A 17456-nucleotide genomic window follows, 5' to 3' on the forward strand; every position below is an offset into this window, starting at 1 on the left:
AGAGGCACATGACCACCTTCATCCCTCAGTGCAGCCCAGCCGTTTTCCAGATAAACCCCATGGTGAGAGTCTGCAGTGGAATCCTTGTTGGGGTAATAAGTACACTACGCCTTTTTCCAGCTTTATCATTTGCCAGGCCAACAAAATTTCAAATTTAAGCTTGGAGATTGGCATAGAGAGGCCTTTTTTTTTTTTTTTTTTTTTTGTACTTTGGCAACTTAAGATACTTTTTTGTTAGCTGCCATTTACAATCACCATCACATGATTACAAATTTTTTAGCTGTCTTTAACCCCTAGAAAGACAGGTCACAGACTCTGAATAAATGGCAATACCTTCTAAGATGGGAGGGTGTTAGCCTTACCCAGACATTCTCTCCACAGATTGGAAAAGCCTTCTTTTGGAGCCAATGTCCATTTGCAGATCAGTGGTTTGGAATCACTGGTTATAATGGAAATAGTTTAGGTTTTGGAAATAGGGAGCCTGAGATTCAAATCATGCCTCCATCACTGGCTAGCTGTGTGATATGTAGAAAAAAGTCCTTGATGCCGACCTTGTGGAAATTAAATGTGATTGTGTATGTTAGGGGCCATCATGACACCTGGTGCACGTGGCGCCTTTATCCAGGGAGCATGGAGACACACACCAAGTGAGCATTCATTGAGTTTCTGGTAAGGGTGACATGTAAGTCAGCGGACCTACAGATCTCCACCACCATTTCAACAGGACCCCAAGCTTAGCTTCCAGAGTCTCAGATTTAAGACCAGGGACCCAAACACAACTCCTCACTTTGTTAGAACAGCCTGCTTAATATATTTGCTCCCAAAATGCTTTGAAATTAGGAATGATGTTTCATGGTCTGGTTAGAATACCCAACTGAAAATATTAGTGAAAATATAAGCATCTTGGTATCCCCTTAGCGGCCTAATTATCTACTCATCTTGTTCGCTTTGGGACAACCTCTGACTAGCTGACATGTGTGCGCTAACGATCGCTCAGCCTGTCTAAAAAAGAAAGTAGGGCATGACTGCTGGCAGCAGGCAGATGAGGGCCAATCTGGTCAGCAAGCAACAAACATCGCTTCCTCTAATCACCAAGCGAAACAGGCAGAAAGGCTCTTTGGACGACACGCAGGGGAAGATGATCAAAACGATCTTTTCTCGCATGGATAGACCATATTTTCAATGTTTCCATTTGGGATCTTTTGATATTTTTAAACATGTCTGTCAGTCATCTGAAGCTCTAAACTGAGAAATGGCCAGAAAAGAAGGGAGGCCACGTGTGTCTCGGAAATGGAGAATGGATCCGTTAGCGAGCCTTGGGCATCGCTCTGCCTCCCCTTGAGATTGCCACCCCCGCCTTCTGCTTCAGTCGAAGCCCCTTTGCCACTGAAGTCAGACTCAGGCACATGGCTGGTATTGAAGTGAGACTAACAAGTATTGATCCCAAACGTTCAGGCAAGTTCCCTAGGATATAATGAAAGTGCCGGGCATCAAAACAGCCGTGTCAAAGTGAAAACACCCAGATACTAGGGTAACACAGACACTCGGTCCAGCAGTGTGCTTACAGGCCGGTGACACACAATTCTTGGTTTGTTTTTCAGGCCATAACAAAATGTCTCTGAAACCCTGAATCAAAACAGCCACATCAAAGTGGCAGCGTCAAAATGCCATGAACCCACATGTGTTTATTAAGAGGATTCCTGCGACTTCCTCAGCCCCCTTGAAATTAAACAAATGCCCCAGGCTCATAGCAGTTCTTGACATCTGCACGCAGAGAATGATTCGCAAAGTACACCAGGACCCCAGCCTGCATCCAGGAACACAAAGTCCCCTAGGAACTCTTGGTAAAGATTCCACACCAGTCTAGATCATCACCAGAACACAAGGGGAGCCCAAAATGGGGAATATTGTAGACGACATGTTGTATCATAGAACAATATAGAACTGTTTCTAAGCCTTATATCTTCAGAATATTTTTTAAGATTTTACTTTTTTGAGAAAGAGAGAGTACAGAGGGAGAGGGAGAAGCAGACTCCCCGCTGAGCAGGGAGCCCAGTGCCAGGCTCAATCCAGGACTCTGAGACCATGACCTGAGACAAAGGCAGATGCTTAACCAACTGAGCCACCCAAGCATCCCCTCAGAATATTTTAAATGTGATTATACAGATACACAGATATATAAGTGTTGCTTACTGAATGCACAGAGTGACAGTGGCAATCACAAGGATACGGGGCACCTGGGTGGCTCAGGGGTTGAGCGTCTGCCTTTGGCTCAGGGCTTGATCCCAGCATCCTGGGATTGAGTCCCACATCGGGCTCCCTACACGGAGCCTGCTTCTTCCTCTTCCTGTGTCTCTGCCTCTCTCTGTGTGTCTCTCATGAATAAATAAATAAAATCTTAAAACACACACACACACACACACACATAAACAAGGATACCCACTACTTACTGAATATTCTATATGATGTCAGATGATCTACTCAGTAACAGCAGAGTAAGGTACAACCCTTGCTCTTAAGGAGCTCGTAAGGGGAAACAGAAAGCACACTGCCCAGTACTTGTCTGCTTTACATGTGGGCCACAGTCAAGCTCTGCAGGGGATGCTGTGCAAATGGCAAAAATGGCACCTAACCTGGCTTTGGGGAAGAAGAGTGTTCAAGAAAGGCTTTTAAAGGCTGTTACGGTCTGAAAAACAAACCCAGGAAGGCTGACACCAGAGTTGTATCTTTAATAATAGATTTAATCCAAATGTCTACATCCGCCGCAGTCCGTGAACCCTGGGAGAGCAGGGCTGTGATCTTTCACAGCTGGCTCCAAGTGCTTGATGAACGTTTGCTCAAAGAAATTAGGAATTAGAAAGCAACTACAAAGGGCACTTTGCTTTCTCCTGGGAACGGGGCCCTTTTATGGACAGACTGGCAGCAACCCGCTTCAACAAGTCTCCTTCCAGTCTTGCCTTGATTCCACAGAGTCCTATGGGACACACAGGACAGGCCCCACGCTGTTCTAGGGGCTAAAGATATCACAATAAACAAAGCAGGCAACTTGCTGTCATAGAGCGTGTGTGTTAGTGGAAGAACAAATAAATGAACACATTTCAAGTGGAGCTACATTCAGGCAGGAGGAGGAGGACGTGTGGGGAGGGGATGTATATTGTGCATCAGGTGGCCAGGGAAGGCTTCCGTGACCAGGGGACATTAGAACAAACACCTACAGGGAACGAGGGGTCTCCCAAGTTAATTACGCAACTTGCCCAGAGCTTAACACATAAACAGAATATCTACACTTGGGAAACCTATCTATCCAGACTAGAGCCTGAAGCTCCCACCAGAGGCAACTCCGGGCGTCTACAACGCTGGGTTTTAGCACAGGCACTGATTCAAATGAAGGCCAAGCCAGTAACACTGCGGCCTGTTACCATCGTGAGCATGACCAGGGCTTCAGCCGTCCCAGCTCCCGGCAAGAGGAATGGAAAGCGGGGTGAGGTGAGCTGGACCCCAGAGGAAGGCTGCTGACAACAGCCTGCACATGTGCCTCCCTGGCAATGATCAGAAAGGGCAAGACCCGACGTGGGCAGGCTCACTGGATAAACACAGTAAACTACTGCAATTGGCCTTTATCTTCCCAATCCTCCCTTCCTTCAACCACTGGTGGCACACACAGAACCAAGCACTAAGGAGCTTAAAAGCCCAGCTGTGCCTTGGTGAGCCCAAATCGGATCCAGCCCGATGCCGTCCCCACCTGGCTGACCGCCTCTCTTTCTACTTGGGTGCCTTCTGGATGGAAGAGTTTAGCAAGACAGTCCCTTAACGTTGGATGTTTCTGAAAACCGGCTCTGCTGGATCGCTCCCCATGGCCCCGCCAAGTAAGGCCATGTGACGGGACAGCTGGTTGGATCACTGAAAACTTGAAGAATGAGCCTGTAATTTCCTTCAGCCCGAACTTCACTGAATTAAGCACACGGCTGTGAATTTTGCCATCGCTGCCCTGCTCATTCTCACGCAAATCCACCAGAAGGGTCTCAAAAGCAAGCCCAGCTCACCGTGCCAGGCTTCCTCTGTGGCTCAAAAGGGAACATGGAATGGGGCTGGAGCTGTTTTTGACTATTCTCAGAACCTGCTTTGCATTAGCGTGCGACTTCCCTTGCTGCCAAGAGCCTCTAAGAATAGGCTCATTAGATGTGGGGTCGGATTCAGATTTCCTGCCTGCACACACTTCCATGTCGCCTTATCTGGCACCACATTCTTTCTTCCTCCTCCACTGGCTCAATGGGGTGGCACCAGTTCCCCAGGGCACCTAAAAGCAACCAATGTGTTTTGGCCGGGAGGATGTGAGAGCTCCAAAGGCCATCACTATACAGCCCCCTGCTGCCCAGGGCCAAGGACCTGAGGAGAGAAGGCCCAGGAAGTGCCCCAATGGGGGGATACTAGGTCAGACCCTCAAAAAAACACAGCTTGTGGAGGGGCTTTCTCCAGGGCTTTCACCAGGTGGCTGGTGTGTTTGGAAAACAATGCTGGAAATGCCAGTGTTATCAGCTCGGAGCCTGGAGCACCACATAGTGGTGATCACAGCTGTGACTGCCCCACATCTGGGATTTCCCCAGCTCCTAAAGAATACCACCTTTGCTGTCAAAAGGACTGGAATTCCAAGGCAGTGGGCATTTCCAGCCTGCCAGTCCCTCTACCCTCACTAGGTCCTATAAGACCTGGTTGAGGGGCACATGGGGGGCTCAATGGTTGAGCATCTGCCTTGGACTCAGCTCATGATCCTGGGGTCCTGGGATCAACTCATGCATCTGCCCCCCCCCCCCCCCCCCCCACAGGGAGCCTGCCTCTCCCTCTGCCTCTCTCTCTGGGTCTTTCATGAATGAATAAATAAATCTTAAAAAAAAAAAAAAAAGACTGGGGTTGAACGGTGTCAAGGATGCTCACTGAGCAAGAAGTCAGACTCCCTATCTGACAGCCACTGAGTCCTCAAAGACCCCATGAATGAAACCTAACGGTTTATAACCTCCAAATCTGCCTCAGTCCCTACTTCTGTTCATCTTTGGGCTGCTGTGTCCACTTCTGAGATCACAAAAACGCTTTCTAGAAAGGTCCCACTGGTGAACCACTCTAGACTTACAGACGATATTCCTTTTCTAGGGCCTTTTCCTGGACATCCAAAGATCTGCTAAAGAACATGGTTTATAGTTTACCCAAATCCTGACAGGATTGGACCTGAGGACAAAATGAAACAGGAAATCAGGAGGCCTGGGTTCTAATTCCAGGCCTGCTGCTACCTGGTTGCGTTAGAAATAGCACAGGGATAAAACATAATTAAAGCTACTTGCCCACGATCAACAGGGAGGGGATAAAGTTGTATGGAATGATGAACACAAACTCTACGGAAGATACCAATAAAGTTTAGGAATCATTTTTGACTTTTTTTTTTTTTTTTTTGGTCCCAGGCTCTTAATCTGTAAAATAAGAGGGTTGAACTAGAAATTCATTAATGTTCTAAGATTCTGTGATTCTCTGGGGGGGGTGGGGAGAGGCTCTTAACTACCCTCGGTAGCCTCCTTTTTAGTCACTCGGGACTGAATAAGCTTAGCGTTTACCATGAGATGAATCATTTCATCAACCATGAGGGGACAGCCCAATTGCTACATATCAGTCCCCACAGGGAGAGGCAGACATGTGACTTAGAGACAGGAGACCAACCAACAGTGAAAATGGTCACCATTTCTTCATGTCCTTACCTCCATGTTTCACTTTCCAAAAGCATGTTTTTGTAGCACTGCTAATGCTGAGTTAGGGTTCAAATTCACTACCACAGTTGAGACACAGGCATCTTCTTAATCCCCCACCCACCCTCACCCAGTTCTCAGTCTAGGTTTCTAAGATGAGCAGCTCAATGCCACAGGAACAGAGTCAAACAGGTGGACCAGCATTGGGACAAGCCAATTGCCAAATTCACCCCTAACTCATTGAGGGACCGCCCTTATCATTCAGAGTCAACTCTCGTGGAATCGGAGATTCATCCACTCACAGAAACATTCAAGAGGAAAAACTGCAGGAAAGAAGTCTTTTTATCATTTCCCAAACCAATGGGCCCCCACTGGATAATGCTGTGAGTGGCAAACACAGAGCCCACTGGGACTTTTGAGTGTCCTCACACATGGAGCCAGGAAGAAGTTACGGGAGACAGTATTCTGAAGAGATTAATAAAAACAACATTCATTTTTCCCAGAAACAGAAGTTAAAGCACCAGCCACCAAATGATTCGCAGCTGCCAAAAGGTTCTTTGGTGGAATACAATTACATAATTACACGGCCATGGGGGTCTTGGTTGAAATCTCCTTTCCCTGCCGTGCCTGGGATAAGGCACTGATTTCTTGGACCACAGCACCCAACTCACTGGGGTAGCGTAGAGCTTCAATGAGATAATACTCAGGAAAGCACTGCAGAGTATGTAACATGTAATTGATACCCAATATTAGTTTCCTTTTTTTGTCTTCAATGCCTACAATGGTGCAAAATGATCATTAAGACCATTTCTTTATAGTTGAGTTTTAGTGAGTTGAGTTTTGGCAACAAAGGATACTTGTGCTTTTTACGAAAAGGAAGTCCCAGAAGAGCCAGAGTGGGTGGGGACCTGGAAAGTTTCTACGCTGTAGGCAACTCTGCTGTGGAATGACTGGATAACCTCTCAAAGAACATTAGGAATATAGTCTTAAATATAAAAACCTCTGGATTTTTGTGATATCCTCCTAAGGTTAGGGATTTAGGCCAGCCTCAACACAACAGATTTGCCCATTTCCGGAAAGGCTCACCACCCAAAACAGAAATAAGACACACCAAGGAACAGGGACCCTCCCAGCCTGGGTAGAGAGACTGGGGTGGGGTGTTTAATCATCTCAAATTGGGAACCTCTTCTAAAAATAAAGATTATGCCATGGCCCAGGAGGACACTGGCCAGCCCTGTCTCCAGAGCCCTGTTACTCCCGAAGTAACTGCTACCCACCTCTGTTTCATCGAACAACATGAAAACCCATTAGGCCACGTCACACAACTAATTCCAGTAAACGGGGAAATTCGTGCGGCGTGCATTCCGGGTTTGCAGTCACAGGGAACTCGGCCCTCATTCCAATCTGCCTTGAAGCAAAAGGTTTCCTAAGGCTAAAATGTCCTCCCCACCCTCCCCTCCCACCCAGCCTTCTTAGACTAACTTCTCTTTCTTCTTCAAGACTCAATTCGGGTATGACTTCCCTCGGGAAGTCTTTGTTGACTTTCAGATGCTCCTCCTGCAGCTTACCTGTGCTTACCTGTACTTACCTAGGCTGACCTGTGCTGGCCTATGCTGCCCTTTCTTGAGGTATCTATCACAATTATTTGCCGCCCCCCCCCCACACACACACACACAATGAGGGCACAGGCTTGTCTTACTTGACTCAGTCTCCCTCACACCCAGCATGGTTTCCTGGTATATAGTTGATGCTCAATTTTTGCATGTTGAATGAATGAATGGGCAACAAGATAAAAAGCACTGCAGGGAACACCTGCATTAGGATAACCCATAGGTAGCAGGAAGGGGCAGGGTGACACTGGGTAGAGCTGGCCCTTCCCTACTGGCAGCTTTGATGCGGCTGCCCTGCCCAAAGTGTGGCAGGCCCCAGTGCTCCCAGCACCCTCGGGGGAAGACGAAGCCATGAACCAATCTGGGCTCAGATAATGAGGCCTTCAGGGGAAAAGGGGAAACTGGTGAGGACACAGAAAGGCGCCTTAGGATCCAACTGCCGAAATCAACAGCTCTAAATCTGGACCTTCCAAAATGCCCTTCTACCAAAGAGCCAAAGAGCTTCTTCCCTTTGCCAGAAGGACTCTTCTGGAAGCACTATTCATTAACAGAGCTCTGGATCTGGCCCTCAAGCACGGGAAGTTCTCCTTCTAGCCCCTGAAGCTTCCAGGATGAGCCCTCCTAGCCTGCCAGGCAGGGGAGCAGCTGGGATGTTGACTAAGTGGCTTAATTAGTCACAGTGCCTTCAGGCCCCAGGCAGAAGCCAGGCACGGCAAGCAGTGGCTGGAACTTTCTGGGCAGTTTGGTTACAACTTAACTGTTTTTCATCAGTGTGGTCCTTTCCCTTCTTGAGCCGAGTAGTCTATGTGCCTTTTCTCTCCTTCTAGAACATGCAGCCAACTTTGCAATTGCAGTGTCAAAGCCAAACAAGAAGACAAGTGATCACCATGACCCTGTAAATAGTGAGATTTCCTGGGGCTGGCCCTGGAAACGCCATACCATGCTTTTGTGGGGAGATGTTTCAGGACTCCCTTAAGCTTTTCTGGAGGGCTTCAAAGGTGCCCTTTTGGGCTCCCAGATGCCTGAAATTCCTGCTTGAGAGTCCTGTCCTTTGCATCTCAGTTTGAAGACAGAAGGCCATGGAAAAGGCAACCCCTTCCCCAACAACCCAGCATGAAGGAGCTTCTCAGATCTCTCCCTAAAAACAGGATTTGCTAAGGAGAACCTTGCAAATCTGACATGAGTCCTGGCCAGAACCACACCCAGAAGCCAAGTGAAAGGAGAGGGGCTCAGAACATCAGACATAAACTTTGCCAAGTACATGCTACTGCCCAGGGTCAGTTCTGAAGTCAACTGTGTTTAAAATTCTGTGGCCTCACCAGGGTTTCTGGAATACTAATAATTTCCTTTTTCTTTTTTCTTTTTGTTTTTAATCTGGATGCTAGTTTCACATGTGTGTTCAATTTGAGAAATTTATTCAAGCTGGTCACTTAAGATGTGTGTGTTCTGTATGTGTGTTAGACTTCGATAAAAAGCTTAAAATAAACGGGCAAAAATAAATAAATAAAAATTAAAAAATAAAATAAAATAAATGGGCAAGCTAAATTATGTTGTTGGTCCCCAAATGGCTGATTCCTATAGTGGTGGCTTTGCTGACAAAAGCACAGGTGCTAATTTTGCCCCCAAAACACCTTATACATGGGAGACATGTGAAAGTCTCCTTCAGACGAGACAAAAACAAAACAAAACAAAACAAACAAACAGTGGGATTTGGGGTGGCTTGGGTTATAGAAAGTGTCTCACTGGCCCACAAAGATGTCTGTGGTCTTTATCTTCCTTCTGCTTTCCCATGCTCAGAGCTGCAAAGGTCCTCAACATATCACCTTCCCTTCTCTTCCATAAGAAGGCTCCCTCCAGGCTCTTCTCCTTGTGTTCATCTTTTAAATTATAAACAATAACCAACTGTCCATCAGTAGAATTTATTAGGAAGTCAGTTAATAATATGTTCATAAGTTAACAAGGGCTGATGTCACAAAATGTCATACCCCTCATGTTATTTTGTCTTCAAGGCATCCCTGGGAGGGGATGAATGATCCCACCTTAGAAATGGACATCCTGCAACTTGCCAGAGCTCATAAAACTTAGAAGCGACAAAGCCAGGGTTCGAACAGGTGGTTGAGCAGCCAGGATTAAATCTGTGCTGCCATCTGCCTTTGAGTCCTTGGGGATCTTCTCTGGGCACATCCTTTCTAGGAGTATTTGCAGAGTGACAGGCACCTTCAAACTTCCAAATCCACCAAGGCGCACCCAGAAAAGAAAGCAGAGAGAGTAGCATGGCGGCAGGTGAGGAAAGGGTGAAAGGAGCTCCAGGAAGCCATTGCCTGGTTGCCTACCTGTGACAATGCAAGCTCCTGGCCTCAGAGGTGCCCCGCAGGTACCTATTAACTCCTCCCCTTGGATATCTAGTGTGCACAGGTGCCAACCTATTTCTGGGGTCTCAGGCAGCACTTGCTGATGTGAAATGACCCTGGGCCCCTCACCAGGAAGGACTCCCACCACTCAGAAGGACTCAACTGGTAACCAGTAATAAGCATACAAATTCTGAGGGCTATAATGACTGCAAGTAACGTTTGTGCAAAGCTTACTTTTCTAAGCATTTTATACTTAGGAACTCAATTAATTCTCACAATAACCTCACAAGGTAAATACTATATAAATGCAGCCAGTCCTGAACCCGGAAAGCCAGGTCAGCTCTCTCCAGTCCTAGAAAAATTACTCTTTATACTTGGTAATTTTGTGCTTAGCAATAAACATTGACACTGAGCATGCAGGCAAAAGAGTGATTTTGCTTACAGGGGAGCAGGGGAAGAAGGCAAATGTCCAGTCCAAATCAGAGCCTGGTGTACGAGCTACGCGCCGTCCTCACAGAATCCTAGAATTCTGGGACTGGCGAGGCTTCCAGTCCACCATCAACCTCAGGACCAATGACTATCTGGTCCAGAGGCCCCAAATCTGTCTCTGAATCACCTGTAAAAAACACAGATCTCCAAAATTTTATGTCCACACGTGGATGTTTATGGCAGCTTTATAATTATGAAGTTATGAAATTGCCAAAATTTGGAGGCAACCGAGATGTCTTGCAGTAGGTGAATGGATCAATAAACTTTGGTACCTCCAGACAATGGAATATTATTCAGACCTAACAATAAAATTTTTTTTAAGAAAAGGGCTACCAAGCCATGAAAAGACATGGAAGAAACTTAGACGCACATAACTAAGTGAAAGAAGCTAACCCAAAAGACTACGTAATATATATAGAACATTCTGAAAAAGGCAAAACTACGGAGTTAGTAAGAGGACTAGTGCTTGCTGCGGATTGGGCAAGGGAGGGGGGAACAGGTGAAGTACAAGGATTTTTAGAGCAGCTATACTGTGCATGATTCTCTAGTAGGGGATACACATTAAACATTTGTCCAAACCCACAGAACGTTCAAGGCCAAGAATGAACCCTATGTCAACTATGGACCCAGGGGAGTAACGATGCACCCATGTAGGTTCCTCGGGTGTAACAAATGAACCTCGCTAGTGGGGGCTGTTGATGGTCGGGAAGTCCTGCAGGTGTCTGAGGACACGGCAGGGGGTGCGTAGGAAATCCCTGTACTTGCTGTTCAATTTTGCTATGAATCTAAAGCTGCTTCCAGAAAATAAAAGCTACTAGGCCAAAAAAATCCAACAAATCTCAAAGCCCCATCTCTGAATATCCCAATGAGCATGTCTGGGCGGGGGCACAGATCTCTGAGCTTTTTAAAAAGCACCCAGGTGACTTCGTTGCAGTCTACGTCTGTGCCAGTGTCTGGTCAGGGACCTGGTACATCACCCGCCTCACCGTCCTGTCACCGCACAGCTTGGGCGACCACAAAGCTCCTCCCTCAGGACAGACCTAGATCTGTTCCCCTGCAGGTTAGACGACCATCGGGCAACGTACTAGCTGCTTCACGTGCACTATTTCATTCCTTCCTCCCAACACTCTCGCAAGGCAGATACTACTACTATTCCTTCTTAGTGGAGGAAAACACTGGAGATCAGAAGTGAAGCCATCTGCCCAATGGCTGGTGAGGGGCTGAGCTGGGGTTGGAAGCCAGCTCTCCCGGAGCAAGAGGCGCACGCTCTTCACCATAACATGACCCTCAACAATACGCAAAGCCTGCCTCCCTCTCCCTCCACCAACCTTGCAGGCCCATGAAGGCGGCTCTTCTCTCTGCTCAGGGTTTTCTGGTCCTCAAGCTCCTCCCCGTCCAGGTTGCAGCACCCGAACCACTTACATCCCCTGAGGATGCGCCTCCGGGACTGGGCACAGCCCTCCAGGTGGGGTCTGGCCACATCCCTGCTCCCCTGGGCGAGTCAAGGCAGGCTTTCCAGCCCTCTACTTGGGGCACTTCAGAACCGGCCAGAGCCCAGGCTTTATCCCACCTCTGAAGGAGCGCTGGGAATAAATAGGGACCATCGACTGACATTTTAGTGTGTGCACAGTAGGCATAATAACGCCCCCCACCGGCCGCAAAATGTCCATGTCCTAATCCCCAGAACCTGTGATGAGGTGAGTGACACAGCCAAAAGGAATTAAGGCTGCCAACCTTGAGGTGGAGAGTTTATCTTGGATTACCCAGGTGGGCTCAGTGTAACCACGAAGGTCTGCACGTGGACGGGAGGCAGGACAGGCGGGAAGTGGAGAGACAGCAGCATGAGCAAGACTCGGCCCTGGCCCCACACTGCTGGCTTTGCAGAGAGAGGAAGGGGCCATGAGCCAAGGGATATGTGGGTGGCTTCTAGAAGCTGGCAAAGGCGAGGAAAGACATTCTTCCTTAGAGCCTCCAGTAAAGAACTCAGCCCCGTGAGACCCACTGTGGACTTCAGGCCTCCAGAAGTGTAAGAACTGTATTGTTTCAAAACACTCAACTGGTGGTAGTTTGTTATAGCAACGATAGAAAACTAACGTGGTCCCCGACCTCAGGCTAACGGTTTCCTACATTGTCTCACTCCACGTTTACAATAAACCCAAGAGGCAAGACACGGAGACCCTCTTAGTACCCACTCTGCACTTTCTAGAGCTCCCTCCAGAGAGGCAGTGTGCTCAGCCTCTCTGGTGAGATGCAGGCGAACCCCCGACACCGCCTTTCCCCCCTTCTTCCAGCACAGAGGAGGTGCTAGACCCAGACTGAAGCCACGGTTTTCTCTCCTTAGCCAGCCACCAGCTACTCAACGCCGAAGGTGGGCCCACGCCAAGACTCTGATGGCTCCTGTCACCCCAGGAGGCATCTCAGGACCACCCCCCCAACCCCGGGGAAGCAGGGGGCTGGGCGCAGGAGCATGGATTTGGGTCTCTTCTTACTTCATTCCTTCTAATTAGCCACTAACAACCTTTGTGGCTCCTTATCAGCTAGTCAGTCCCTGCTGACCCCACCAGTCATCTCCGCTCCCCGAGCCCAGTCACTCCTACACTAGCTCCATACGCTGACCTTACAGTGAAATCAATGGAGCCATCAGGTCACCAGCTGGGAAATCATCTTTAAGAGAAGACTGTGCATTTCTTACACTGGCCACTCACAGAAACAGTCACTTCGCTGTGCCCAAAGTGGACGTGGACATGCCATAGCCCACGGGCCGACTACATCCTCTTTGGTTACCCACTTCCCAGTTTTTAATAGACAGATGCAGTGCTTGGTGTTTGGGGGGTGTAGTGCTTCTCACATGAGAACCTGAAATCTTTTTTTTTTTTTTTTTTGAGAACCTGAAATCTTAATGGACTCTTTGATGTTGCTCCTTTGCTTTTTGTTTTTTTGTTTGTTTGTTTGTTCTTTGGGGGAGTTTTGGTTTTTTTTTTTTTAAAAGAGAGAGAGGGTGAGTGTGAGCCAGAGGAGGGTCAGAGGGAGAGGGAATCCCCACTGAGCACAGAGCCTGATGTGGGCCTCAGTCTCAGGACCCTGAGATCATGACCTGAGCCAAAATCAAGAGTCAGACACGTAACCACCTGAGCCACCCAAGTGCCCCAGATGTTGCTTCTTTGAATAATCCTTTCCTAAGCCCCAGCTTACTTTTCATGCCTCTACGATGCTGCATTTCACATTTCATCACAACCATGTTGTTTCCTTAATGCCTTCCCCAGTAGATGTTAGATCCTATATAGGAAAGGCCTGTCTCTTCCCCTGGGCCCAATACAGATTAGATGCTCAATAAGCATCTGTGGAGACATAACGATTTGGAGGTACTAGGGGGACCCAATTCTACAGAGCTGGGAAATGCCCTTGGCAGGAAGTGGCAAGAGTCCTCCCAAGTCAGGCACTGGGTAAGAGGTTCCCCCCATGGGTATGGATTCAGAGAGGAGCCAAACGAAGCACAAGGAAAGGGTGCATGAAACTCCTTAGCCTGGGGTCTCCCAAAGCTCCAACTGACGTCCAGCGACCTTGCCAAAAGTAACCGCAGCCTCAAATTACTATGAGTGGACACAACTGAACCTTTTATGCACTTCCTGAAGTCATTCCAGCCCCACCTCCCCTCAACACCCCAGGAAGTGGTCCGGTATGTTTGCTGTGAACCATCAACGCCACTTCATTCCCTGGCAGCTGAGGTGAGTGCCCTTCATCCAGGTGCTTGGGAAGAATAGTTCAATCTTGCTCAACTTGTAAACTCTTTAATTTAGTTCAGAGCAGGGTTTTTTCCTGAGTGAGTGACTTATCTAGCTGGCCCTTAAATCATGACATCAAAGCAAAATCATGCCCTGTCTTCGCTTGAATCTGCTATATCACGGTACGCACAATGCCAGGCACTTATACGTATTCAGTAAAAACTGGTAGTAAAAACTGGTAGGTCGAATTAAGTGCTAGGACAAAACATAGGACTAGGGGCTGGATAAGATCTGTAGTGTTCTCTGAAATGAGTTCCCTGGATCTCAGCACATCCTAGGGCCTTGAGTTAATACAGAAGTGGCAGGCTCTTCCACTGTAGGCAATCTTGCCTCCTTCCTCTACCCACCCTCTCCCCATCTGCCCTGAGGCCGCATTCAGCTCACACTCAGCCCTTTGTGCCTTACTTGGGAACAGATCCAACCCCACAATCCGGTCCTGAGAAATCATTATTATACAGGATGGGGAGAAGAGGAAGAGGGTTTACATCACACACCGAGCAGCACACACATAATAAAACTTCATTGTAATCATATCTCTCTCTCTTTTTAAGATATTACTTATTTATTTAAGAGAGAGAGAGAGAGACAGAGAGAAAGAGAAGCAGACTCCCTGCTGAGCAAGAAGCCTGATGCAGGGTTGGATCCCAGGACCTAGAGATCATGACCTAAGCCAAAGACAGTGTGGGCCTTGACCCCAGAACCCGGAGATCATGACCTGAGCCAAAAACAGTGCACTTAACCAAGGTACCCCATGTTGGCATCTTTCTTCTTCCTCCTCATACTCCCCAACATGTCTCTCCTCTTCTCTTTACTTCATTTTTCCCTCTCAACTTCCTTAGACCTATCAGCAAAACACAGCCTGATGGGCTATCCAACAGCTGCCCAACTGTTGCTGCTCACACGTGCTCCCAGAGTGGGTCTCGGTCACCATCCCTCCCTACTTATCAAGCGTTCACACAATGTCTCTTACTCACCAGTAAGAAACTATGACCTTGTCCCAGACCATCACACCCAAAATAATGGAGAGAAGTCACTGAATCTATTCCTCCCCTTTACATAAGGATTCTTTTTCTTCATAGATAAGCTTAATAAGTAGTAACTTCAACAATGCCAATGATAACAAGTTGGGTATTAATTCTAAAACCTTTATCAATTGGCAGCGATAAATGCCAGTAAATTGTGACTTGTTTAAAATTTCTCTTCATGTTCTGTCTCCCTTTCTGATATTTCCCATTCATTTGCTTACCTGCTTTCTTAAATAGCATCTAAGGCACATGATAAAACCTGAACAACAATGTCAAGTTTTTCCACTTGTAGAGTGTTGCAATAAATGCCATATGAAATTTTGGGGGTGTTAGTCCACACAACCATTTCTTCCCCCTCAACTTCATTTTTTTCCCCACCAGGTCTCCCTGTGGGTCTATATAAGTGCTTATAAACTCCAGGGTAACACAAGATTATTGTTGTCTTTATGGTGGTTGCTTTTTCATTTGAATCATTTCACAACATTTAAAAGCTAGTAGATTTCACATCAAAATCCAGATTTCTCCCTTCTCTTAAAGTGCTGGAAGATCTAGATACCCTGGAACCTAGATTTCTGAGTGGCAACAATCAGCTAGAACTGAGAAGTGATTCTCCTTTAGACAGACATGGGTTTTCCTATTGGCCACAGTCCCCATCAATCCTTATTGCTTCCCTAACACCAAGGCCAAGCATCAAAAACCATTTGTCATTGTGCTTGCACTATTTTTCTGAAAGAAGCATTAAGAGGCAAGTGAACTGCTCCTTAATTTCACATACTTTCCTGGCTCCTATTGAGTTAGCAACCTCTGTCCCATTTGACTTCATCATTGTAGAGATGAGAGCTTTCCCTGTGCACTTAGATTAAATCTGCAAACAGGAATGAGTATTTTTTTGGGGGGAGGGGGGCAGGCTACAAAGTAGGCACAGGGTGGTTCAGCAGAGTGAATCATGTTATTACTAAGGATGTCACATAATTTTCAACTTCGAGGCAAATTTCCCAGGGGACAAGCGTGAAAGCATGAAGCCAATGACCTGCAATCTCACCTTTTCTGAGCACAGGCAGAAGCAATACCTGGGAAATAATCAGGACTGGCTAGTGGATTACAGAGAGTGGGACCAGCTTTCATCGTCTTCTCAGCAGACTTCCTTATTATCAGTGGCTCCAGGATCATAACTCTCTAGAGTAATGACTTAGCATGTGTTAAAATGCTGAGAGTAACTTCAGTCTGTTTTTTACAAGTCTAGAGTGGGGAGGCGGGGTATGGAGATTTGGTCATTGGGATGCCAGCCCGTACAGTCAGAAAGACAGCAGCTATTTGTAGTATCTCTGATGGACATTTTATATCACTTGAGAAGTGATTGTTAGTCATTTTACAGATTAGGAAGCAAAATTAAGTAAGTTGCCTGTTATCAAACAGGAAAGGGCAGAGGTAGGATTCCCATCCTGGTCTATGTCTATTAAAAATCTAATCCTTTCTCATTACAACATACTGACTGCAAGAACCTGGAAGCTCATGAGAATGACATTCTTAGATGTTCCTTAGCTATTGCATCATGGGCCTGACCTTGAATTGTCCCAGGGAAAGTGTGTGTTTATGTGTAGGTGTGTATAGATTGAAAGGGCTGATGCTTTTAATTGTTTTATTTTGCCATTTTAAAAAAAGATTTATTTATTTATTTATTTATTTATTTATTTATTTATTTATTTATAAGAAAGAGAGAGGGAATGCAAGCAGTCAGAGGGGCAGAGGGAGAGACAGCATCTCAAGCATCTCCCTGCTGAGCTTGGATCCTGATGCAGGGCTTGATCCCAGGTCCCCAAGATCATGTCCTGAACCAAAATCAAGAGCTGGACACCCAACTGACTGAGCCACCCAGGCGCCCTATTTTGCCATTCTTGGGTAAACTTGTCATTCACCTGTCTCCCAACATATCCAACCTCAACCTCATAGCTCATAATTCTGCAAAAATATCTGTATTTCTATATCTGTATCTATAAAATTTAGTTATTGAAAGCTATATTCCCTAAGGATGTTGAACACATATGTGGCTTCCAGCCAAATTCTTTCTAATGTCAGCCTTAGCAACAGAAGTTGCAAAATGACAGGAGGCAACATGATGAAGTCACTGGGAACTAATGAGCCGAGGTCCCAGAGCTCCTACGGCCCGCAGTCACTCCTCACCACTTGTTCTCAGATGACATTGATGATTCTGATCCAGAGCAGGCCATTTGGTCTCATTCCATGGCTAAAGAGAATGTTCAGCAAAGGATTTCTAATTTGAGATTTTCCTCTGAATGATGTGAGGCCTCATTTTTCAGAGAAGGAAAGACTGTCTGTCATGAGTTAGCATGAGGCTCCTTTCAACGATGCAAAGCAAAACTGGTACAGTCCCAGACTTACCCCATAGAAGATGATGGAAAAGGTTTCTGGGTTCCCTAGTTCCCTTTGAAGCTGACCAGAGAGGCAATTT

General features: G+C 46.8%; 1 protein-coding gene across 5 annotated transcripts in view; it reads right to left on the minus strand.

Moving 5' to 3' along the window:
• Positions 1–17456, minus strand: part of SLC1A2 (solute carrier family 1 member 2) — a 151703-nt gene that overhangs the window by 60796 nt on the left and 73451 nt on the right. The gene's annotated exons all lie outside the window — the stretch shown is intronic.

This window comes from Canis aureus, chromosome 21 (assembly GCF_053574225.1).
Source record: "Canis aureus isolate CA01 chromosome 21, VMU_Caureus_v.1.0, whole genome shotgun sequence".
Taxonomy (NCBI): Eukaryota; Metazoa; Chordata; class Mammalia; order Carnivora; family Canidae; genus Canis; species Canis aureus.